At 39.1% G+C, this 25314-nt stretch overlaps 1 protein-coding gene and 1 long non-coding RNA gene across 3 annotated transcripts in view; one reads left to right on the top strand and one right to left on the bottom strand.

Moving 5' to 3' along the window:
* Nucleotides 1–25314, top strand: part of maml3 (mastermind-like transcriptional coactivator 3) — a 210971-nt gene that overhangs the window by 4824 nt on the left and 180833 nt on the right. The gene's annotated exons all lie outside the window — the stretch shown is intronic.
* On the bottom strand, nucleotides 5368–11326 carry LOC138241272 (uncharacterized). 2 transcript variants are annotated; one of them, XR_011190484.1, is made up of 3 exons: nucleotides 11167–11326; nucleotides 9893–10043; nucleotides 5368–5599 (listed from the first exon to the last, which is right to left on the bottom strand). It is a non-coding gene; the product is annotated as an uncharacterized lncRNA (long non-coding RNA). The 2 variants fall into 2 exon arrangements; XR_011190485.1 differs by having other exon boundaries at nucleotides 9893–10038.

Genomic DNA, 25314 nt, shown 5'->3' with positions numbered 1-25314 from the left:
TCACGTCTCAATTGATTTGCACTGAAATTGAAATAATGATAAAAACAGTGAAAGCAGCACGTATTTGTAAAGTAAACGCAAGAACCTGGAATCCAGACATTTCACGACTACCTATGCGTTTTGCCCAGAAACCTCATTCCGCACTGTCCTCATTGGATACAACAGCTTGAAAGTTGACATTCACCTCTGACTGACTCTTAAGCGTCCAGCTTGTGTCTTTCAACATGTCTGACTCAAGAGAGAAGCTCTGACTGCCACACTGCTTTTACTATGGCTCCAGGAAGCCTCTGGTAGGTCTGACAGCAGTTGAAAATTGGTGGATGGACTGCGACTGAAAGCTAAGCACTCGTGGTTTTATAACTTTGTTTAGAATTAATGCAGTGAATCGTGCAAAGACAGAACACTTGGTGTCACATTGTTACCGTTGTCTGGGATGCGTGCCCAGTTACTAAAATTAACTTGCTTGCTGGCATTCACATACTGGCAAGTGACGTCATGCAAGTGAACAGTATGGCTCGTGCGTGCAGCTGTTTTTCTGTTTGAATTGTGTATGGAATTTATCCAAGACTGTTGTCTTTTTCTTTAAAAAATGTAAGGTTGACGTGCTAAGTTTTAAGAATGCCCAAGAATGCTCATCTGTACAATCTGGAGACTGTTCTGTTCTAAAAACTTGCTCTTTTAAACTTTTAAGGAGATTTGTATCATGCAATAGCCTACTGTAAGTGTTACCTGCGATTTTGTAAAATTGTTATGTACTGTGGTAACTAGCACTTTTTGAATCTGTATTCAGTGCTGGTTAATTGAATACTATCAATGCGTTCTCATGCCGTTACCTGCTATTTATCAATTACGTATGTGTTTTCTTCATTTTGTCTTTAGATAGGATGCAGCAAAAAGGTTCTCAAGGAATTTGATTGAAAAACAAGGTTGACATATTTGAGCTTTGGAATTCCTGTCTGGGATAAGTGTACAGTTTAGGATTTACTCAGAAATAATTGATTTTCTTCAAAGCCCACAATCCAAATGTATTGTTTAAGGGCGTCAGCGGAGGTGGTGTAGTTGTTAGGGCTCTGGACTCCCGAATGGGGCTCTCTGTGTGGGATGATGGTGTCCGCTTGGATAAGGTCCATCCCCCAGATTACTCTAGTAAAGTTCTGCTATATAAATGGGTCCTAAGATTATTGTCAATGAGAATTTGTTCTCAGCTGGCAGCTAGGTTAAATGAAGAACTCAATAAAATGTTGTCATAAAAGCTAAGCTGCAAATTCTGTTAATAAATACTTCATACCTCCTTCAAGCATATGTGGAATATGATTGGATCTGTAAGAGTGAGACTGCTTCCTTAGCAGTGATAGAAAATGAAAGAAACAGCTTGTCTTAGCACCTCAATGTGGTGCAGTAGAATTCACATATTCAGTTACATTTCTCTTAAAGAAAGGAACTTCAGAAACTAGAGAAAGGGGTTGACATTCCAGAACTTTCTGCTTTGGAATCGTTTGTATTGTGACCTCCCCCATGCTGCCACTGCTTCTTCTTAAACTGAGCTTTTAAGGTGGAGTGTGTGGCCTCACAAATAAAAGTGAAACCTAGATGAATACAGAGCTGTGCAGGCTAGCCTTTAGAGCAGCAGGAAAGCCCATTTGGTGTGGTGTTAAAGGCCCTGGACTGTAATTGAGGTTTATAGTGTCTGGAATCAGCTTGACTGTTACTGCCTTCAGCAGCGGCTTGTGGTGAATAAATGCTGGTAAAAAGTGCCCTTTTGGTTTTACTTATTTTCCAGCTGCAAAAGACATACATCTTTTAAGCGCTAACGCAGTAGAGAAATCTGACCAGACCTGGGATGCTCCCTGTTGCACTTCCTAACAGTCCCAACGTGCTCCCAAATTGTTTTAAGTGAGCCTTATTTATTCAGGTTTAAAAATGAAGGAATGACATCCACACAGGGGAACAGATCACCATATACTTTTGTCTTAGAATGGAGGTTCTCAACCTTATCAGACTGCAGGAAATTCTTTTAAATAAATCACTATTGATTTCACTTCAAACATACATTCAAAGTGGGGTGTGGATTCCAGTCATTATATACCCCCTGGTTAAGACTGGTGAGTTTATATCCCTTGACCTAGACTGAAAATCTCCCAAGGAGTCTCCAAACTCCCTGCCCCAGAACATTTGAAGGTTTTTATTACTGAAGTCTAATAAATGCCCATAAAAATTTGAATAGCACTTTTTAGACTGTAGGTTAAATGCTGGAAACAGCAAATAATAAATTGAGAAATGTGGATTGAGTAATCTTTTGTTCTTTTTTTTTACTTCCGTTACTAAAATCCTTTTAATCAGGAAACTGTAACTATCTCCTCTTCAAACACAGAGAACTCATCCGCTACAAGTTTTGATTTATGTTACATATTAAATACAAGTCAGCCAGCAATACACTTCTGAACCTGCAGCATGCAACGCTCGCAACGGTTCCTTAGGAGGTATTCAGGTAGCATGAAGTATGTTTTACCAGGAAACTCCCTTGATTCAGATGTAACCTTTTAATATAAAAACTAACAAAAGGAACATTGGTCATAGCTGCAGGTCTTCTAAAGGCTGTCCTTTTTATTTATATTCTTGTCTGATTGCCAATTATGATTGAATACCCAAAGGAATAACATTTACACCAAATTCATAAAGAGTTTGAGTGTTAACAAATTCTTACAGTTGTGAGAAAGACTGGGGGGAAAAGAAGACTTAAGACATTTTTGATTGTGTTACTTCATAAATCTGGTAGCTGGCAGAAAGAAAAGAAGTTGAAAATGTTTTTTTTTTGTCCTCCTTAGCTGCTAATGAATCCTATTCATTTCCTGCACAGCAGCTAATTAATACTTTTTATTGCTGCTCACAAAAGGGTCAGGGGCAGGACTTGGTATTTTCTCTTCACTTGAAGCCGTTCCTCAAGTGAGACGTCAACAATGTGGATTAGTCTGTCATTTCTAATAAGTAATCTGCTAACACAAAATTACGGGCTGCCAGTGATACTCAACTGCAATGGGGGCCGGTAGCTAACAAGGTGAAGCAACATCAGACCCACTATTATCACTCGACGCGCCAGGCTGGCCCTGTTAAAACCGGTGATTGTAAACGTGAAAAAAGCAACTTGTAGATATTAATGAAACGGTCACCTTCACCACCTTGCGGCTACTGTTATACTCGAAAGGTGACTTTAATTCAAAGCCACCGTGCCTTGTGTGTTTCACAACAAACATGCACACAAAGAAAGGAGGCCAATCTATGATTCACCAGACAGTTGCCTTTCATTAAAAACTGTAGAACATTTCCTCAACATTTTTGTATATCGGTAGTACATACAGCTGATATGGAAACAGTTTACACAGCTTGTGAACCAATGTGTTCATGAAACTGTGGATGGGAGGGAACATGAGTTTGTCCGGCCACCAAATCGAAGTTGCCAAAAAAATATCGAGTGTCTGCTGGTAAACAGACTCTACACTTAATTGCTGAATTTCTTGAACAACCAAACATGGACAAGACTACCATTGAAGAAAATGAGAGCCACATTGATATCATTATTATTATCATCATCATAGCTTGATCCTCTAACTACTGTCTTGATATTAATTTGTCTGGTCACTCTTCATCTGGTCAGTGCCTTTATTCCCTCACAAGAAATTCTAAACTACCTCTAGTGACACATTCAATGGCACCTGGCTAATAGTGCTTAATGTAAGAAACACAATAAAAAAAGTTCAGAGCCTGCCATTATGTGGCATTCCTCGTAAAATGAAGAAGATCATCCAGATCTTTTTCAGCCCAAGTGCCGACAGTACAGTTTGAACTGGTAGCCCTCTGTGAAACCACTTATCCATAAAACCTCTCATCGGATTTCTGCACAGGTTTATTACATTGGAAGGCACATGTCTGATTCCTTCCAGATTCCAGTGGAATTCTTAATTTATAGATGTGTATTGTGTTTTATAGACGTGTGCTTATTATGTATACTTTTGCTGTCATCCATTTCAAAAATATAATTCCTTACCTTCTGCAAATGTCAAATGGCTCTATTGAGCTCTATGGAGCAGTCATTACTGAGGTAAACATCCACATGTGATACAATGCAATTCCTCTCTGGGTTTTCCATGCTAGCTCTGGGCCTACATCTTTCTAAGAGGCTCAGCCTCAGGAATTACTGGAATTACACACATCTTTCACTCCCCTGAACAAATTAAACCAAAAAAAGTGTCTTACAGCTGTTCACTTAAAACTCTCCTTATGGGTTTCTTACATTTTATGGGTATTTCCCTCCAGTAATTCAAATATTGTGAAATATTTAATGTTGCCCATATAGGTTTTTTGGGCCTGTTGAATTTTCTGGAGTTTGGCATGCAGTTTTAACACTTTTTTTGGATTCTAAACATCTTTCGGCCTGTGGCCATGTCTTTCCGCGTTTTCTCGAAGCTGTTGACCTGGCGCATGAAATCAATTCAGCTAATGCATGCAATGCAAAATATGTCCCTAAGTGACAGTGCAAACACGTGACAGGCTAGTGTATCTAGCTTCTAGAATGCTGTTGCAGACGGAGTTATTTGCATATTTCTCAATCACTTAATATTAAGCTTCAGCATGTAAAATCTAAACAAATGTCTGAGGGTTTTCAAAACAGATGAGGGAGTGGAGTCTAAGTACAAGCAAGAAGACTGGAAGTGCAGAGAGATGGGGGAGCACTGTTGCTAATTCATCTTCATTCCGTCATCTGAATTACTAATATCTTCAGACCTCGAGTTGCAATGTAACTTGATTTACTAGGTACCACTTATTGAATGCCTAAACTCTTTCCACTTGCGCAGCTTTTGAAAAAGGAGAGCACTGTGGGTTGCCAAGATGCTTAAAAGATAACTCTGCATTTCACAACAGCAGGCGTGATGGTTTCAGCAGTGGTTTCCCATTTAATTGGCTGGAGAGGAATGAAGTTTAGGGGAATTATAAGAAAGCAGATTTGCAAATAAATATTTTATGGGGGTCCTACAGAGCTCTGTTAAATAATTTCGTAGGGTTAAAGTAGCTAAAATGGAAGATGTTTATTTTTGCATGCATGATGGTTTTGCAGAATTGGATTTTTGGATTTCTCTGCATACGCTGCGTGATCACCACCTGTTGTTTCAACAGCACGTCCTTAATAAAATGCCACGCTATGCCACATGTGCTGAAGGAATTAAACTAAAACATTTTGCATTGTTGTGTAATAAAATTAAGGGGCAGTGGCAACCTTGTTTAAAGGGATATTGAAAGGTTTTGTGTTGGAGAGCTGATGAGTTGCGAGTGAAAACAGCATTCATCAATTAACAATTACATTTAATAGCGAAAAAGACATTGCATTTAGGCCTTGAAAAACAAACAGCAGCATTGACTAATGCACCATGAATTCGTTTTGAAAGAATGACACAACCTGTTTATGCAGCTTGATATGTAATCATGTGTTCTCCGGGCTTCCTTGAGGTTTGTTGGTTTATCCATGTCACTGATCTCTCGCAGGGCTACACCTGAAGGCTAGATCATCAGCGTGGGTCAGCTTGTAGCGTCTAGGCCAATGACAAGGCTGGAAAAGAGTTTGGAAGATGCATGTTAAACCCAAAGGCTCCTATGTTACTGCCGTTGTTCCTCTTTCACCAAGTCTGGCTCATTTAGCACCAACGGGGACCGTAGGCCTATTCATTCCATCTCAAAAGAACATTTTTTATTTACCTAACTGTAGTGGCTGGTTTACCACAGCACCTTGAAAGTGTCCGTCATTTACTACACAGTTTTCATCAACATTGTTACTGTAGATGCAGTTATGAATCTTATCACAGGAAGTGCAGGGAAGTCAGAACAGTGCTTTTCATCCTGCGACATGGCAGCTAAAGTCACGTCATTTGGTTCTGATATTCCAAAATCTGAGGAACAGGATCTTTCCTCCATGTTGGACAGAATAGTACTTCCCTTGGTGTTGTATAAGTTTCCCCCTGACTGTAATGTGATGGTTCAGCCTGTTCAGTAAAGCACTATTATTTAAATTTGTCATGTCTGCGTGCTTATAAAAGAATAATAATAATAAACTTTATTTTATATAGCGCCTTTAAAGGTGGCTTCTCAAAGCGCTTTACAGGATGACAATAACAATAAATAAGAAGACTACAACAATAAATAAGAAAATTTCACAAGACAGGACACAATTATAATTACAACAATAGAACAATAACAATAGAGGAGACCGTGGAAGATGGTATTAAGAAGAGCAGAGGGGTGAAGAATGGAACCAGTTAAGTAAAGGCTTTTCTGAAAAGGAGGGTTTTGAGTCTGGATTTGAAGGCGTTTAGAGAAGGTGACTCTCTAATATCCTTGGGCAAAGTGTTCCAGAGCTTGGGGGCATAGCAGGAGAAGGCCCTGTCGCCCATACAATGTAGACGGGCTTGGGGGACAGTAAGGGGGGCAGAATTTGAAGAGCGGAGGTTGCGAGGTGGGGAGTAGGGCGATAGAAGTTCAGACAGGTATTGAGGTGCCAAGCCATGTAAAGCCTTGTAGATGAGCATGAGGATTTTAAAGTCTACGCGGAATTTGACCGGAAGCCAGTGCAAGGACTCCAGGATAGGAGTAATGTGAACACTTGCACTAGACCTGGTCAGGATTCTGGCTGCAGAATTTTGGACATACTGCAGCTTGTTCAGAGTAGATTTAGATACCCCAGGGAGTAGAGCATTGCAGTAGTCAATTCAAGAGAATACAAATATGTTGATCAGCTTTTCAGCCACAGTTAATGATAGCATAGGGCGTAGTCTTGCGATATTTTTAAGGTGAAAAAAAGATGTTTTGACAGTATGCTGTACATGTTGGTCGAATGTTAAGCCAGAATCGAATATAACCCCAAGGTTTTTCAATTTTGATTGGAGCTCAAGTACAGAGCCATCTACAGACAGGGTTACAGGACTGGCTTTACGAAGTTGATGGGGGGTACCAATAAGCATGACTTCAGTTTTGTCACAGTTAAGATGAAGGAAGTTTTGAGTCATCCAAATTTTTATGTCAGAGATGCAATTAGATAGAATAGAGACAGGCACATCAGTGTCGGGTTTGGTATGGATGTATATTTGAGTATCGTCAGCGTAAAAATGAAAGCTGAGGCCATGTGATCTTAAAAGCTGACCAAGTGGGAACATGTAAATGCTGAAGAGCAAGGGGCCCAGTATTGAGCCCTGAGGGACACCAGACTTGACAAGACCAATTTCAGACCTGTACCCATTGAGAGAGACAAAGTGACAGCGATCAGTGAGGTAAGACTTAAACCATTTGAGGGCAGTGTCAGAGACTCCAAACACAGTCTCGAGACGAGAAAGCAAGATGTTATGGTCAACAGTGTCAAAGGCAGCACTGAGATCGAGAAGGATGAGTATGGAAAGAGAACCAGAATCAGAAGCTATTAGGAGATCGTTGGTGACTTTGACTAGGGCGGTTTCTGTGCTGTGAAGTTGACGGAAGCCAGATTGGAGGGGCTCGAAAAGGTTGTTTGTCATGAGGTGGTTATGTAACTGAAGTGTGACAGCACGTTCTAGAATTTTAGAGAGAAAGGGTAAGTTGGAGATGGGGTGAAAGTTGTTAAGATTGTCGAGAGCCATGTTAGGCTTTTTTGGCACTGGGGTAATAGCAGCAGTTTTGAGGACCGTTGGTACAATGCCGGTGCTCAAGGATTCATGTATTATATTGAGGACAATGGGACAGAGAGAAGAGAAACTGGACTGGAATAAAGTGGTGGGAATGGGATCTAAAATAGATGTGGTGGGTTTCATGCGCGTAACTAGTTTGTTTAGGGATGCTGAGTCAAGAAGAGAGAAGCTGGAGAGACGGGAACCAGAGAAGTTGGATGAGGAGGGAGGAGGTGTGGAAATTATATCCGTAGTGGAGAGAATAAAGTTTGAGCCTTTAAATAGAAATTTAGTGAATCTAAAATGTCTTCTCTTTTCATCCGTATTATAAAAGGCCTTCTTGAGAATCACTGCTGTTTTGTAATGTCATGTCCATACAGTATATACACCTGTGTATTCTTCCTTATTTCAATATGAAAGCAGCTTCCCAAACAGTACAACTTTCAAAAGTGAAATACTGCACATTAAAAAAGTACTTTCAAGAATCAGCTGCACTGAATTAATGCACGTTGTAAGAAGTAAGGCCAAGTGTAATGGATATCTAGTGAGCCATGAACCCAGAGTGCACATTATGTGGAAGAGCATTTAAAACAGAGAACAGCAGCCACATCTGTATACAAAGGGTTGTGGGAGTATGGAACAAACTGCCCAGGCATGTAGTTGAAACCAATACCTTAGCTTCTTTTAGGAAATAGCTGAATGAGATCCTGAAGTGATTGAATTAATTTGCCTAGCTACCAAATGGTCACATGTTTTTATGTAAGGTACAAAGGTATGTGAGGTCCATCTTTTTTTCTTTTATCAGGCACTAACTGATGTATGCCATGTATTCTCTCTTGTAAAGCTTACTGTTATTATTTTATTTTACCTTTAAATTGATGTTTATAGGTTTCTTTGGGGAAATAATGTACAGAAATGTACATGGTAAAATAATTTAAAATATTGCTGTCACAGAAAGTCTGTGTCTCTTGAAGTTGGTAGGCTTTGTGATGTGAGGTTGCCCTGTCCACCCCCCAACAAACAAGTTTTTTTTTTTAAATATTCCTTAGACTTTTAAAAGGACTCATTTGCTGGATTCCTGGTATTGTGTATATTTGGCATCAGTAAAAGGCACACAACATAAGCTGAAGAAGCATTGAAAGCTGTAGGAGGGCACTAGGAAGATAGCCCAGGCCACTGGTCTGATTATTCATGTTATGGAATCCCAGTAACCTCAGATCTGGTTTGTACACACAATCAGTATGTCTTGCCTGCTTGCCAGCCACACAGGGAATGCATTAAGAGCGTGTTCACAGACATACCTTGGCCAAGACCATGCTGAAAATGCCACATCACTGCTGTATGGTCAGTGTACTCGGGAGACATATGCCGTTTCGGATTTTCACTGTAAAACTGTGTCCTTTCCTCTCCCTTTCTGTAGTCTAAGGTTTTGTTTTTCACTGACACTAAATGTTTGAGGATGTTTCCTCAATAGCGCCTCTTGAAAAGAGTCAAGGAAGAGAGAAATGGATAATACTGTATGGTGAATTCTGTCTTTGTCTGCTAGAGGTGGTTTGGTCTTGTTAAAAGATGCTGATGGCCAGTGCAGAGGACTCAGCAGGGCTCTTCAAATAGAAAAATCTAAACAGACTGGGAAGCCACATGTGGGACATAGCAGTTTGGCCAAGGTCCTCCTTGTTGTGTAGAGGGAGAAGGTGAAATAACAACGTTTGTTTATGTGCTCTTTTTAATGGTGCAGCCTAAAAATGTTGTTGATGTATAAAAGCGTTTATTGTACCCCATGTGTAGACATACATTATAAAAATATTATTTGGAATTAGTGCTAGGAAAGAACAAGCAAAACTTGGAGCATCTTTAGACTGGAGGGTGTGCAGTCTCGCACAGTTTGTCCCCAAGGCTTTTCTCAGATTTGCTTTGTGGGGAAGTATTTTGCTTTTGGGAATATTTAATGTCCAGTTTTTAGAGAGGAATTTTGTGAGTTATAGAAAGCAAAAATCTCAGTTGTTGTTTCTCCGGCAGAATTGAAAATACTACAAAAATCGGTTGCCCCTTTTTTGTTAGCAACTCCGAATGTTTTTCATCCTGGTGCTCCAGTTTCCTACTGCAGTGCAAAGACATACATGGTAGGATAACTGGCTTCTAGGAAAATTATCCCTGGTCTGAATGTATGTGTCTGTGTGTCTGCCCTCAGATGGACTGGTGTCCCATCCCACCTTTGGGTGCCCTTTGCTTGCCGAGACAGGCTCCAGCTCTGGTGATGAGTGCATGTCGTTGTTTGGGTCTATGGGCGCAGTGATGCACTGGCGTCCCATCCAATGTGTTTCCTGCCTTGTGCCTGTTGTTCTGGTTCCCCGCGACCCTGTACTGGATAAAGTGGTTAGAAAAATGGATTGGTGGAATATACATAGAAGAATCTCATCCTCATGTTAAACACAAACATTGTTAGAATTAAAGGTAAATTCATTTGAATCTTTTACACTGTTTGGCTCAAATTGTAGTCCCAAATTTTCCCTCCGTTTATTGTGAGCTTTCTAAGTTCATATAGCTTTGGTTTGCATTTTGTTTTAAAGGAGATAAGTCCAACAAACAATATCTTCAAGTAGATAGCTGCGTCAGCATGCGCAGGCTGCAACATTTTATCTATTCTGAAAAGAGAGGGAAAGAAACACAATGTTTGGGCTGTGGGGGCCGAAATGTTGTGTTTCTTTTCCTCTCTTTTCAGCACGGGATAAACCTTAACTTGTTCACAAACACTATCTGTCTAAATAAAAACACTGTCTTTGTTTTGCCTTTTCTCCATGCAAAAATGATCTGGTAAAACTGCAGTTTATTATCGTCCACATTTGAGACAAAGTCGACGAGTGAAGTTAAGCTACATGCATCGATTGAAGATGGGAAAAACTGGATTTTATTGTTTAGCAATATTTTATAATTTTTCGATAATAACCCTCAATAATGTTAGCATTAGGTTAGATGGTTAGGGTACTCACTGGAATAGCTTGATTGACAAACTGGGTTTTCAGCCAAACCACGTTTTTCAGGCCATGCAAATTCACCTGTGAATTCTGCATGGCCTTTGTTTGAAAAACTCTGAAATGGTGAAGGTAGCATTAGATAATATCCTTCTGACCAAACTACATTTCGCATTGAATGTGCTGTGTGAATATGTTCCTCAGATATTAACTTAATGGTACTTAATGGTTCTGATTCTTTTTCTGGGAGAAAAGAAAGACTGCCTGGCCTTATCCTGAGCTTCTGTTTTGACTTAATGTGAAAATCATTTTGGCCTGTTCTTCTGCAGTTTCATGTAGGTAGCCTAACAGCTATTGACATCTCATGTCTTAAAAAAAAGTTTAGTTTTCCCGCAGGTTTTGTCCTAGATACTGTTAGCAACCAGTGAAGAACAGATTTTAATTGTCCCTGGTGCTGCGGAGTGCTTTGTCGTAATCCAAACAAAAACGTCATGCTGAGAAAAGTGCAGCTGTACCTGAAGACCAGATTCTCTTGCTTCTGCAGACAGCTGCGTGGCAGAGTTCCCCAGCTGTGCCTGGGTCTCTGGCAAGCACGCACGCTTGAGAGCCTGAACGCTCGGAAGACAACTTCTGAAAATTTTATGGCAGGGGTGGCGGCATCTGTTGTTCCGTCAGTCCTCGGAATGGAGCGAAACGAGCAAATGTTTAAAAATAGATGAGCCAGTCATGAAAGGGCACACGCTTTTTCCCACCACCACACAAGGGGGGAGCAAGTCCAGGCCGCAGCCGTGTGAACTGGCGTGGTGTTTGCCCTGCAGACGGGCAGAGGCCCCGACAAATCCCATCATCCCCACGGTCATGAGTCACCAGCCGAGCAAAGCTCTGAATGGGGACAGGAAGAGCCGTCTACACCTCGGGAGCACAGCCTGCGAAGGGCCCTTCTAACCTGTAGATTGTAACCTTGGATTTGGTGCTCGGTAAACTAGACCAGCACGTTTCTTCACAACGACGATAAAAACATACTAATCAGTTTCAGGTACATGTCATTGACTGTGAGTTGATCTGTCGTTGGTGTAATATTTTTTTGGCCAATGGAGAATTTTTTTTAATCCATTTACTAGTTGATCAGAGAGGATGTGAGTGTGTGTGAACTATACAAGTGGTTTATTGAGACCTCATATTTTTAAAACAAGAGTTGTATGCTAGTTTTCAGTAAAATACAGTTTTGAATTGAATTTGATTGAATTGGCATGATACAGATCACATTTGTACCATCAACCTTCAATTTAGATAAAGCTGACAAAGGCTATCAATGTTAATGGTATACATTTGTCATTAAGTGCATAATTATTCTTTACATTTTTCTTACATACTCATTTGCTCATTGTGGTTAATTTGCTGCATTATTTTTTCATGCAATTGAAGTGCAGAGTCAAGGCATTGGATGTTTGATACTTAATTCTAATTTAAGAAAATGCAGACCTACAAGGGTAAATTCAAACAAAAATATAACACTTAAACATTTCTTAAAAGGTAATGTTCAATACCAAAGAGATTTGTTTGTCCACTATGTACAGTATATCCACTGACAGGAAATTTAAAGGGCCTCTGAATTTCCTCTTGCTGTCTGTAGTGGAAATCCCACTTGCAGCCTAGCTTTTTGTATTCCACTGATCCTATTCCCTGCTCCAGCATTTCTGCTTACAGATTTCCTGTCAGACAAGTGGTTATCTTTAGTGCACTGCAGGTTTTTCAATGGCAGCTGGATTGTTTTCACAATCTTAATTGACTTGTCTAGGACTTTGTTTTACCCGTCCATACGGTTTTTGACACACCTTTCAGTCTAGATTTACTGACTTGGGCACAGTGACATGTCAGCAAGTGTATGGTCCTAAACCCAGCCTTTTGGCTGCAGTATTTTGGGTGTTCATTTAGGTGATCTTAAGAGCCTCATTTTCAAAACCTTTTGCCACTAGAGAGCAAGTCAAATCCAGCTCAAGTAAGGATAACTCTCAGTCCCCTGAGTGACTATAACAAAAACCCAGCACACTTCAGTGCTTTGTAACAGTCTCAGGCACGCAAGAAGATGCATGACTCAGGATTGACAGTGAAACTCGAACCTGTCACATTGTTCTTAATCTGTCTTCATCATTAGGCAAATTGCTTATCATGTTCACCTGAGTACATTATATTGAACATGAGAGAGCAAACAGTTACGTATTAATCTTAGAATCCTTCAGAATGAATTAGAGTTGGGCTAATATGGTCTCTGCTGTAGAATGCAACCCAAAAAAAAAACAATTTTTCCCCAGTCCTGGTACTGAAATACCCCTGTGTCATCTTGTTTTCATTCCATCTGAGTTCTTTCTGAATTAAGATTATTGAACCTTTAATTCAAGCATCTGTGGTTTTTTCTCTGTCCTCTAGGTGTTAGGTTTCAGAATTCCCTTCATTTAGGGTCATTGTTTTAATGGCCTGGTGGGGTTGAATGAGTTTGTAAGTCAGAGAGAATGATTATTATGTTACAGCAGTTTTTGATGCAGTCATTTTCACCTGTTTCTGTAAATCTTTTATTGATAAGCAATTAGGATTTGTTTAGAAATCTATGGGGAGACAAACATTTTAAAACAAGGTGAAACAGAAATTTGCTTGTTCCTTTCCTTGCATATAATACACAAAAAGAAAAACTGTTTCTGAAACTAAGACCTAAGTGCAGATAAACTAGTTCAATTCAAACAGTACCTTAAATTAAGAGTTTAATAATTAAGAACTCTTAATTAAGAGCTGGAACCAAAACCAAAGGATACAGGGAAACGCCAGAAAAAACAAATCTAGGAAATACTATTTTACAGTATGTATGGAGCAGAGTTAGATTTCTGAATGTATCCAGAGTACGTCTTGTCAGCAGCGCATATGAAATAAAGTCAAAACTGCAAACGACAGCCGAAGGATCAAGGTAATGCAAAAAGAGACATTTTGATCTTGACTAAGCAAATGCATTACTGTGTAATCTTAAACTTCATTTGGAAATGTTTCTGAAAAGACTGTCAAAAGGCAAGAATGTCCCCTTGTTCTTCCTTTTCTTGATCGTTTCAGTAACATGTACATTTTCTCTTTGTCTGATACACAGTAGATGCTGGACACTTTATCCATCGTGATCTGTCAATCAAATGACCTTCAGGGCTTTTTCTTGTTCCATTAAACAGACAGAAACTGGACGGATGGAGTCCTTGTCTTTGGCTTGTTCACGTGGGGACAGTTGCTCCGCATCGTTACGTTTCTGGCCATTCTCTGATCATGGAAATGAGCATAAGCGCCTTATTAGCTTTCCTGTGCAATGATGTGGCTGCTCAGCTATTCCTGGTTGCCGTGGCTTCAGTCCACACCTAGCATTGAGCATATGCCATGAAATTTTTATGAATGTTCCCTGCATTGTATTGCTCAGCCGCATCAATAGCTATTAGCTACTCGAGCAAAATAAATGTGTTTCAGTAAGTGAGCAGCAGAATGGGCCAACGAAAACCTCATTATTTGATAGTATTGCACATAATAAGAAAATAACAGGGTGGAGTTGGGGGATGGGCATCTAAATGTGTTATTACAGGCACTTACAGTCCTGTTGTAAGTAAAGCACAGTTTGAAGTTACTGAATGAGGCTTGAGAATTGTGGTTCTTCTGGGAAGGGAAGTGAAAGCTGGTCTGTGATGTGTATCACACTAAAAAGAGGTCAGAAAGACAGATATTTCTACAGTAACTATATCAAGAAAAGACGTTTTCTGACATTCAAGGACGGTTTTGTCCGTTTTTTGTCCAAATATACTGGAACCTGTGTCGAGAATATGTTGTGAGGTTGCAGTAAAACTAGATTTTTTTCCATCACATCTACTTTCAGAAAGAGAAGAGAGATAGGATTGATTGAATTATTTTGATGAAAACTGGCAACAGTCACGGAGGCACGCGCGGTGGGGGGGGGTTATTATAGAGGGTACAGGGAAGATCAGAAGATCTCTACTCGTCTGTCTGGGTGGTATCTATCCATCCATTTTCTGGCGGCTTCATCCGAATCAGTGCTGCGGGGGAGTTGGAGCCTGTTCCAGTAAGTCAAGGGAGCAAGGCGGTGTAAGCCTGGTTGGTACGCCAGTCAATCACAGGGCAGACGCACACATTCACATCAGGGATCATTTTCCTAGAAGCCAGTTAACCTCCCAGTATGTCTGGTCTGTTGGAAGAAACTGGAGCACCTGGAGGACACCCACATAAACCCAAGAAGAACATGCAAACTCCACACAGACAGCACCCCAGATCCGGAATTGAACCCAGGGCTCCAGCATTGTGAGGCAGCAAATGTTAACCGTGATATGAATGACAACAAAAAAGGTTAACATTGGTATATATGACTATTCCGGTACTGTGAATCACACAAAATGGGAATAGTTTTAAAACAGATCTTATTCTCTTCCACTCAGACGGATTTAAAACTGTGTTTGATTTTGGATGGGGAATGTCTCAATCTCGGTGCAATATTTATATTGTCATGAATTCTATGAGACCTGTCATTTAGTTTAAATACACGCTTATATCCTCAAGCAGCAATGTTCAGTTTTGTGGCATTTAAGCAACGTCACATTTCCAGCACAGAAGCATTTGTTACAGATCTTTTTAAAACGGAAATACCTCCAAAAAGCCCCACTTCTGTGGCGCAGCCTGAGCCGGTAAGAATGGCTTTTTAAGTAGTAGAGCAAACTGGCTGATTGAAAGTGATTGATGCGTCTGACATCATTATGAATGATACAGGACCTTGCAGAGCATATTGATGTTGCTGCAGGGTTCGAGTTGGTTCAAGCTCCCACAATTGGATTCACAGCAGAGTTTGGAAAAGAGAATTATTTTTCACTCTGGGAACAAGGCAGACAAGTGGACTTGTCCCCCACATTTGTTCTGCAAGGAAAAGTGCTGACAAACACTGTATTCGTGACCTTGGAAGAGCCTTCTTGCGTGGATGCCTTTCAAATTTGAAATAAGTAGCTGTGCTGGTTCTCTCGGAATTAAAGGGGCTTGTGCTTTAGCTGTATTTGGGGGGGAAACAAATTAAACTGAAAAGGAAAGGGGGCATGGGTGCTGTTAAAATATTGTAACACTTTGTGAGTTTTTTTGCCTCATGACATCATTCTCAAAAGTTATAATATGCTCCTTGTTATTGAAATTTGTAGCCATTACTATATTTACAGAGTCTTGCCTATTTACATACAAAATGATAAAAGGATGTGTATCTTAAATGTAAAATGTGTACGTCAAGCAAGATGAGATTTAAAAAGGATCTGTGGACAAAAAATGAAATTGTTATCATAAAATGAACTTAACAACGAGGAAGTACTACAACCTTATGTATCCGTTTATATTTAAAATTATACATTCAGTTTCATTTTGGTAGATTATAGTTTTGGCAGTTTGTTGTTCCTTTTATGGAGCAGGATACCAAAACCTTAAGAAGCAGCATCCACTTCATCTGTTTATATTATTTTTGACTGGATATAAAATACAGCCAAAATGTACTGTTGCATATGGCCAAAAGCTAGCAATTTAATATAAACAATCTAGAAGGGATGTTTTGAAAGGCAAATATTATTTTTTCCTGTACCACATTAATATAAAGTAGATTGTTTTTTAGTCATAACTTTATATAAAAAAACATTACTATGTGAAATGCAGTCATTCTGGCTGATTTTGAACTTTCAAGCTAAGTGTTGCCAGCTATGAGCTTTATTTTTCCCATCTAAGTAATAGTAGAATTATCCCATCTTACTCATAGTAGAATGCACATTTGCCTATGTCTTCCGTAAATCTTTTATTAATGATGATTGGAGTGTATCCATTGGCTAAGCTTTTTTATGTGGCTGTGCAGGACATGTCTGTATGTGGTATGCAGAATTAATGCATGCAGAATAGGGAAGTGCTTTAGTATGAAACATGAAATGCTTCCTGCCTGTATTTAGGAAGAAAACTCATTTGCAGATTTCCTTGCATGTTCTTACAAGTGCCCAGAGAAAAAACTGAAGATTACAGATCTGTCAGAAAGCTACCCAGCACATCAAGGCAAAAAGGTCCAGTCAAGTGTAGAAGGCAGAATGCAGGAACTGTAATGGCTGCATTTTAAAAATGAGCGACTTGTATCTGAAGCACAACTGCAGTGCCATATCTTACGGCAAGTGAGATAGTGCTCGAACCCAGATTGGAGCAGGATGGCTTTGGGCACAGGTTGGGTTGATTTGACAAGGTCCCGACAACAGGTCAGTCACTCAGCTGAGAAGCTAGAATCTCTTTTCTCCGCAAGCTCTGTGCTCCGGGCTTTTAAACACAGTTCACCTGAGCTGAGGATGCCCCACAATACTGTTCGCATAATTCCTTGACCTTAGTGTTTGGTAAAGAAGTGGGATTATCTGGTATTAGACAGTCCTTACTGTCTCACCTGCTATAACCCCTCAACACACACATGCTTACATATATGTTCACTCCAGACCCCAGTTCAACATTGGAGTTCATTTTCATTAACGAAAACAAAGGATGTACAGAGGTCGGGTGAGGCTCGGACTGGATTGAGTCCTGTGATGTAGACTAGATGTAGAGTGCTTAAGATTAATTACAGACGTTTCAGGTTAGGAGGTTATGGGTGCCAGTTTGGTATCAGAGTAGACACTTCAAAAAGCTACTGTTGACAACAGACATTTCTTTAAGGAATTAAGTGTGGATGGTAGATGATTACAAAGGAGAAACTGAGATGTTTTACCAGTTATTAATAGCTCCAAAAAACGAGGGGTGGGATGTTGTGATCAGCAATATTTTTGTTCCTTTGTGGGTGAATAAAGCTATTTCTGTTTCCTGTTAATTGATTTATCTACTGATTTGGAAGAGAATGCCTGCTTGAGAAAATATGGTTTAAGTAAGACACAGTTTTATGAAAGTTTGGCTATGTAAGTATAGTTATTACAAGTTCTTCTTGGGAAATGAAAAAATAAAGTAGTTGAGCCTGTTTAAAACCGATTATTAAGAAACAGAGACTAAAGCAGCACTACATTGCCTCTGTGTGAACTAAAATACAAATCTCTAGACTGTTGTTGAGGAGATTTGAAGCATACATTTGTTTATGTATAAAACATTCAAAAAGCAACTATTGTTGCTATACCGTGTGAGGTTCAGGAGTTCTTTTTTTTTCAGAAGTAAACTTCTATGTGCTGTATTTCTAAAGACAGGTAATATGTAATGGCATATTATCTGTTCTGTGTGCAGTTAATATGTTCTCGCTGTGTTTGTGTGGGTTTCCTCTGGGTGCTCCAGTTTCTTCTCACAGTCCAAAGACATACTGTTAGGTTGATTGTCTTCTGGGAAGATTGGCCCTGGTGTGAGTGAATGTTTGTGTCTGCCCTGTAATAGACTTGTGCCCCATCCTGGATGTACGTCACCCTCCACCCCTTGATTGCTGGGCTAGGCTCAGTCTCAATGTGTTGGATTAAGTGGCTAGAAAATGGATGGATGGGTATTATATGTTTTTAGAGTGAAAACGTTTCAACCTTTTGTAAGAGAAAACGTGTAATTTTCAGACCCTCGTGCATAGGCTATATCTAAAATGTGTACTACAGACAACATATTTTCATGTATTTCAGAATGCTTAGGCCCTTGAGGTTAGGTTTCTGACTTTCTTGTTGGAAAAGGCTATTCCAGAAGTAGACTGACAAGTATTATGAACAAGGAAGTGACTGACATTACTTGAAGACAGCATGCTAAACAGTGTAAAAATTCACATTTACTGTTTGACAGAAGAATAAACTAAAACCTTGCTTTTCTTTTCCACTAAAAAAGCACAAATGCTATTACCTGGAGTCCAAGGAACTTATGATAGACATTCTGTTTGCATTTCTGTGTGGAGGCCAGGATGTTTACAAAAATTAGTGTCCAAGCCCATAAACTTTATATTATTTCTTTCTCTAAGATTCGAAATACCCTTGTTTTTCACCCTTTCTTTATGCTGAGTTATCTTTTAGCCTTGTGTCGTTAAGAGGCTTAGTATAATTGTCAGGCAAGATTTGTCTTTCACTTACTACAGTATTGTTACTGTACATCTCCAATAAAGGTTTTCAGGGCTCACATGTAAATAAATATTAAGTTATGCTTCCTTTAAAACAATATTTTTTCTTATGCTTCTTGGGAACTCATTCAGCTGTGATATGGTGAAATGAAAAATGTAAGAGACTGTGTGAATACTCATGCCTATAATTCCAAGGGAGTCTGTAGAGGTATAGAAATAATAACGATGTGTATTTTATGTACTGTAGCATCTCTCATGTAAGGCATCTCAATGGTGCTTTACAGTAAAAAACTGTAAAGAAGAAATGAGACATCAAAAATAGTCAAGTTGTAAAAAAGTCTAAAAGTGTCTTCCAGAATGCCAGGCTTATTCTTTTCAAATCACATTGCTTTTAATGAAGGAAACCATTGAGAGAACTATGCTTTGAGAGGAAATGTAGACCACACTTCATCCATATTGAGCTTTCTGAAATTATTAACAGATAAGAAGCCTTTGAAGGAGGATGAGGAAAAATTGGTAAAATTAAACAGCAACCGTATTAAAAAAAATCTGTCTTTTTGTTCTTTGTTTATCCTCCATCAAAAAAAACAAAAAAAAATTGAGAGAGAGGTCAAAACCTTTGAATATCTTCAAAGCACGCACCAGGTACAGTAGAAATCTCTTGGGTTTTCTAATATCCAAAATATTTTCACACTTAGGCAGGGGGTGTTAGTTTTTGTGGTTAAATAATTCCAGCCAAATATTAATCAGTGCTCACACCAGCTAGATTACAAACAATTTATAAACATTAAATAATAGAATTCTCCCACTGGTAGGAGAATACTGAACATGGTCACATGACGTCTTGAAATTTCTTTGAACAATTTGATGTTTGGGAAGTAATGAAACATTAATTTTGCTCTAAACACTATATACAAACTACCATCTACAGACAGTATAGCTGGAAAGAATTCCAGAGCCCCAAATGCAGCAAGAGTCTTTAGCTGGGAAAGCAAGATCATTTTTATAAAATTAATTATCCTCCAACAGTTGCTAAATACGAGATAGCCTTTGGTCCCTATACAAATTCATCCCAGTATGAACAAGAATGAGACCAGCTGGATTTAAAACGAACATTACCTTTTTCTACAAATATAAAGAATTCAGCTCATCTACCTAAATTTAAACTGTGTCCATTCAAATCCTGTTTTATCAGTGAGGAGACCCAGAGGGGAAGATTATAATTCCTGGACCCTCTCACACCAATATCAGACCACACATCTTCTTTTATGTTTTTCATTTTACTTTGTGGCTAACTTTTTATAAGAACAGGGTTGTTAGCATTAACTTGGCTGCTCACATCCAGAATATTATATTCTCAAACTAGGGGCTGATTACTGGGATAGATAACCTCCACTCCCCATACTATGCAGGCACCGGCAACCTTTTACCTCCCTCAGTGTAGCAATTTGGTTTATACCAGCACTGAAAAGGAAAATGAAAACGACTACTCAACATTTCCATAGTGAAAGTAACTTGTCATTAATATAACTTGTAAGCTAGTAAACCAGGGATATAAAGTACAGACTTACCCTAATAACATGCTAATGCAGCTAACATGTTGTTAGTTTATTCACTGTACCTTCCATTAAGTACTTCATAAATTACATTAAGTCATTTCTTCTCTTTAGTTTAATTCATTTCAGTAAGGATTGGGTCTGCAGCGCAGCATCTATCAAGGATAGAATAGCCTACAGCAGATATTGCTTAAACTTTCCATTTAGGGTGCGAGACACTGTGAAGAAAGCAATACTGTTGTCTCTTTTGAGAAGTTAAAAGTGAAAACTGAAACCAGATACAGGGTCCATAAGAGTGTGGGCCTGTTACCGTCATTAATATTTTAGCACCAGAGTCTCTTATGAGGAGAGCAGGTTAGTTGTGCTACCTTGAGCCCTGTCCTCTGAAATAACATTCCCAAGAAACAGACAGACTGGCATGTGTTGGCAGTAGATTAACCCCCTGTATCATCACCAGAGCTCTCTATTTTCATGAATTCACTTCTTGTTGAGGGACTGCTAGTAGCTTTGGGCTGCTGTTTGCCATAGCAGTAGATAGATCATGTATTACTGTGTCTATACTATTTTGTTTTAGGTCCCAAAGGAAAAGAGGTTAGGAAAAGGATTTGGTGATGGTCCTACATATTGTGAGCAGTAGTAGCTGATCCTATTCTTTGTTGAGGCAGACCATTATTTATACTACCTGCACTATTGGAAATTTTGTTTAGGCTACTGTAAAACAAACACGCTTAAGCCAATCAGTAAATATACTGGAAACTGAATATAAATGGACAAAACAGCCCTGATTGGCAATTATGAAATTGACAAAACACTGCACCTAAGAGCAAGCAAATAGTAAATACAGTACTTCTGGGAAAAATAAGAAACTCTCCTAGCAGTGTACCATCCCCTGATCATAGCCATGCAGGGAGAATGCTAATGCCTGCATCTTCTTTTGCAAATAAAATGATCTTATTTAAAAAATGAACCCTTACAATATTAAAGGGGTTTTATATTCTTGGGTTTTCTCAGATGCTTTTTATGAGGTGACGTCAAGCTGAAAAGCATTATACATTTTGCACATGTGTGTGAGAAAAATGAAAATAATGCTGCCCTACTGTATATTCCAGGAAACTGGTCACAAAGCAATTTGTGTTGTCCAGTGAGAACTATGGTTTGGTTCTTTCATGGCTGGAGAACAATGTGTCCTTTCTTTAGGGCAACACTGAGATGTAACTAAACTCACATCTATATTTAGATGCTCTGAAGATTGTTCGAGCTGGTGGGACTTGTTCTGGACATATCCTAATCACTTTAACTTTCATTTAACTTCTTCACACTTCTAATACATTCACTGTGAGTGTGTATTGCGCCACATTATTTTTCTTCAGCATGTAGGTTTAGGAGAAGCACTGCCAAATATGTGCCTTACATTTTTAGAATACGTTGTCCAGTTCTGGTGTGTAATTTTAGGGAAGCAAGCTCTGCATATCTGTGGTAAAAGAGGAGTACACAAATCTTGTGTTCCTGTTAAGATGACTAACTTTGTTCTATTAAAAAAATAAAACACTTGGCTTTACTTTAGTTTTCATAGCAGTGTTTGTGTGCTATTGATTGAAATACTCTGCAGAGTCATGTGGAAAAATGCAGGTTTACTAGCAAGCTGTCAGCATTACCTTTGCTTTTTGTGGGAAAAACTTTCATCTTGTTTTTGTTCAGCCTTGTAACAACAAAGCTAGAGTTCCTTAACTGCCTTTGTGTCATTCCTGTTCTCTGTTACAGTGTTTCTCTACTGAATGCGATGTAAAGAAGGGTTTTACAACGAGCTAAAGAATGTAATTACTCTTTTCCACTCAGCCTGGTGGTCTTGGACGGATAAGCTGCACTGTAACGTGTGACCAGGACCTGGGATCATGGATTGTCTTGCACTGTTGTCATGGTGACAGTGATGCAGACAGCCTGTAACAGCCTGCTTGTCAGATCCTATACATCAAGCTGATGCTAAGTGAAAAGATTTAAAAGGGACAGTGTGAAAACGGTAGATTGGGTCCATTTCATAGCGAAGATGTCGGGCATATTATGTAATGCAGTTCTTTTTAAATGGGGAAAGCTCTGTATTAGGCTAAATGGTGGTTGTGATAAGCAAAAGAAAAAGACAACATTTTGGCTTTGGTGAGCTACATCTTAGTGCTGACTGTAGTTCAAAGAATTACCAGCTATTATTTTTCTGCATGGAAAAATCTTTTGTGTTCTATGTTCCACATTATAAGTTAGTGTTGTGCTGTCATTGTGGGTTTTTTTTTCAGTATTTCACGGATTGTTACCAATATAAGAATGGATTTTCAATTAATTAACAAAGTGACAGTAATTCAGACTGTAGGAATGGAAAGTATGTAGTGCTAGGTAAAAGCTTGAGAAGTAATATGCACATAAAGTGCATACCAAAGGGGCAAAAGTTGCTTTTGTACATATATGCGGTTCATGTCAAACAGCTGGTCTAAAGTAAAGAGCTAAGTTCAGGCCAACAGTCTCCATTGGTTCTGAAATGTTTTCAGATGAGTCCTCAAAGGCGTGAAAGTACAGTACTGGCTCCAAACCTGATGTATGGATTTCTAATTTGAGAACTCATAGTACTTGCAGCTTTGTAAAAATAATTTTACCGGTCCTGCAATTTTCATGACAAGATTGAATCTGCACCGATGTGGTTTCAGGGTAAGTTCTGAAATCTGAGAGTGCTTTCAAACTGTAGCCTGTTCTCTTGGGAGAGGTGAGGAGGGGTGCATGGAGCTCTTTGGAGACACAGCATTGGTGATGGGCCACAGTACATCATTTGATAAGAGAGCAGTGGAAAAAAACAAGATTTGTGGTCTTTAAGGAAGTCCTGTGATTTTGTAAGGGAATCTAAAAATAGGGTAATAATCTGAAAAGGATCTATAAATAGACGAGCTCTTTGATTTAGTCGTGTGGATTCATAAGAACATGATCTGTGCAAAGTGTCCCAGGGAAGTATGGATTCATCATGTGGGACAGACTGAACAGCTTCTCCACCTTTCCAGGAGCAATGGTCACTTTGATGCCCTGGCTGAACATGACAGAATCTGGAATTTGATAGCGTGCATTTTGCTTGTAATTAAGACTACAGGCACACTGGAGAGTTTTTTAAAGGACTGTATTTACAGGCATGTTTCGACTACTGAAGTAAAAGGCATTTAATGGAAAAAGCTGCAAAGTGTAAAAAACAAAACATTTAACCCATATAAGCTAGGTGTGTTTTATGCAGTGACTGTATTGTTTAGGATATTGTGCACATTCTCAATTTATTTCTTAAATATGTGAAATTGTATTTTTATACAATTTTACACAGTTTTGTATGTTTTAATTTACAATGGGTTGTGCAAATTTGTTTCTTTTCGCCTTGTTCATTTTGTGCTACAACATCAATAAGCAAGAGGTCACAGAGACAGTTAATTAATAGTACTCAGGCTTTGTATGTATAGCTTAATAATATATTAGCTCATTTCACAAGAAGGAGTTTTTTTTATCTTGAGTAAAACCAGAGTAGAGATCATGCTGGAAATAATAAGAGTGAAAGTTGAAAATCTTCCCTGCAGTTCACCTCAGAGTCCGTCTGTTCATGTTATTTAGTTTGCAACACATTTTCTGCAGGTTTAAGCTGAAAATGAAGTTGGACTGCCTGTTACCTTTAGGAATGGTGAACCTGATGTGTTTGTTAGACTGGCACATCATTTTCATTATGAGATGACCTGATTCTCATTACAAATCATGTTCCCCCCCTTTTTTTAGGAACAACAAATTGTGCTTTATAAATTGTGGCTGTGTAGTCCATTAAGAGCTTGTTATCTTACCTTACTAGTCTGATCATTAATAGTGCTATAAAACAAAGTACAGAGATTTTAAAAAAAATGTAATTTCATCACGGTGACAGTGAAAGCCTGTGTAAATTACCATTCCATGCTGTTAATAACACCAGCCTTACTGCTTAAGACTGCCCTTCTTCTTATGATACATCTTTCTGTTTGTATATGCATATGTATTATGAGAATCAACAGTTTTAAGTATAGCTTTTGTTGTTCCATTGTTCCACTTTTTAATTTGGCTTCCATCTATCCTGAGCAAATGGCTCGCTGTAAATGATACAGGTTTTGTGTGACTCAAGAGGGATTCTAGGTTAACTTCTGTACTTCCTCACAAGTTGTTCATGGGCAGAACACAGCTGAAGAGAAGACCGACTTTGTCTTCAGCACCCGTGCTTGTGCAATATTATCTATGGAAAAAAGATCTACAAGCCTACATCTAACAGTGGCAAAGGATTTTATTTTTCCCAGAGGACAGAATCTTATTGTTAGATGTCCTGTGTTGCGTTTGTAAGTGGAGTTGTATGTGTATGAAAGAGGCAGAATTTAAGTTCTTTGTAAATACATTGATACAGCCCCCTGCTATTTCCAACGGTCTTGCAGATGTCCTCAAACACTTTACTGCAGTACTTTCAATATGGATGGCTGACAAGTAACAGAAAAGGCTGAATTTTTTCCCTGTTAGGAAGTACACTGCACACTTGGTAAGCCTGCAGGGGATGTGACTTAACAACTGGTCTGTTTCTCGTAGTTCTAATTCTTTTTAAGGTTCAATATTAATCTTGTCTGGTATTTTATATGGTATTTTTTATGTCAAATATTTTGGTGGGTATTTTCTTCCATTCTGTGACTATCCATCCATCCATTTTCTAATCACTAAATCCAATACAAGGTTGCAGGGGACCCAGAGCCTATCCCAGCCACAAATGAGCACAAGGCAGGACCAGTCCATCACAGGAAAGACAAATCCAGATATACACATTCATACCAGGCCCAATTTCCCCAGAAGCCAATTAGGCTATCAGTAGATTTTTGGACTGTGTGAGGAAACAGGAGCACCTGATGAAAACCCATAACAAATATGGGTAGAATATACAAACTCCATACAGACAGCACCCCTGGTCCAGTATTGAACCCAGGGCCCCAGAGCTGTGGGCAGCAAGGCTAACCACT

Source organism: Lepisosteus oculatus, chromosome 1 (genome assembly GCF_040954835.1).
Source record: "Lepisosteus oculatus isolate fLepOcu1 chromosome 1, fLepOcu1.hap2, whole genome shotgun sequence".
Taxonomy (NCBI): domain Eukaryota; kingdom Metazoa; phylum Chordata; class Actinopteri; order Semionotiformes; family Lepisosteidae; genus Lepisosteus; species Lepisosteus oculatus.
Note: the sequence above shows the minus strand (reverse complement) of the source record. Positions and strands in the feature narration are given on the sequence as shown.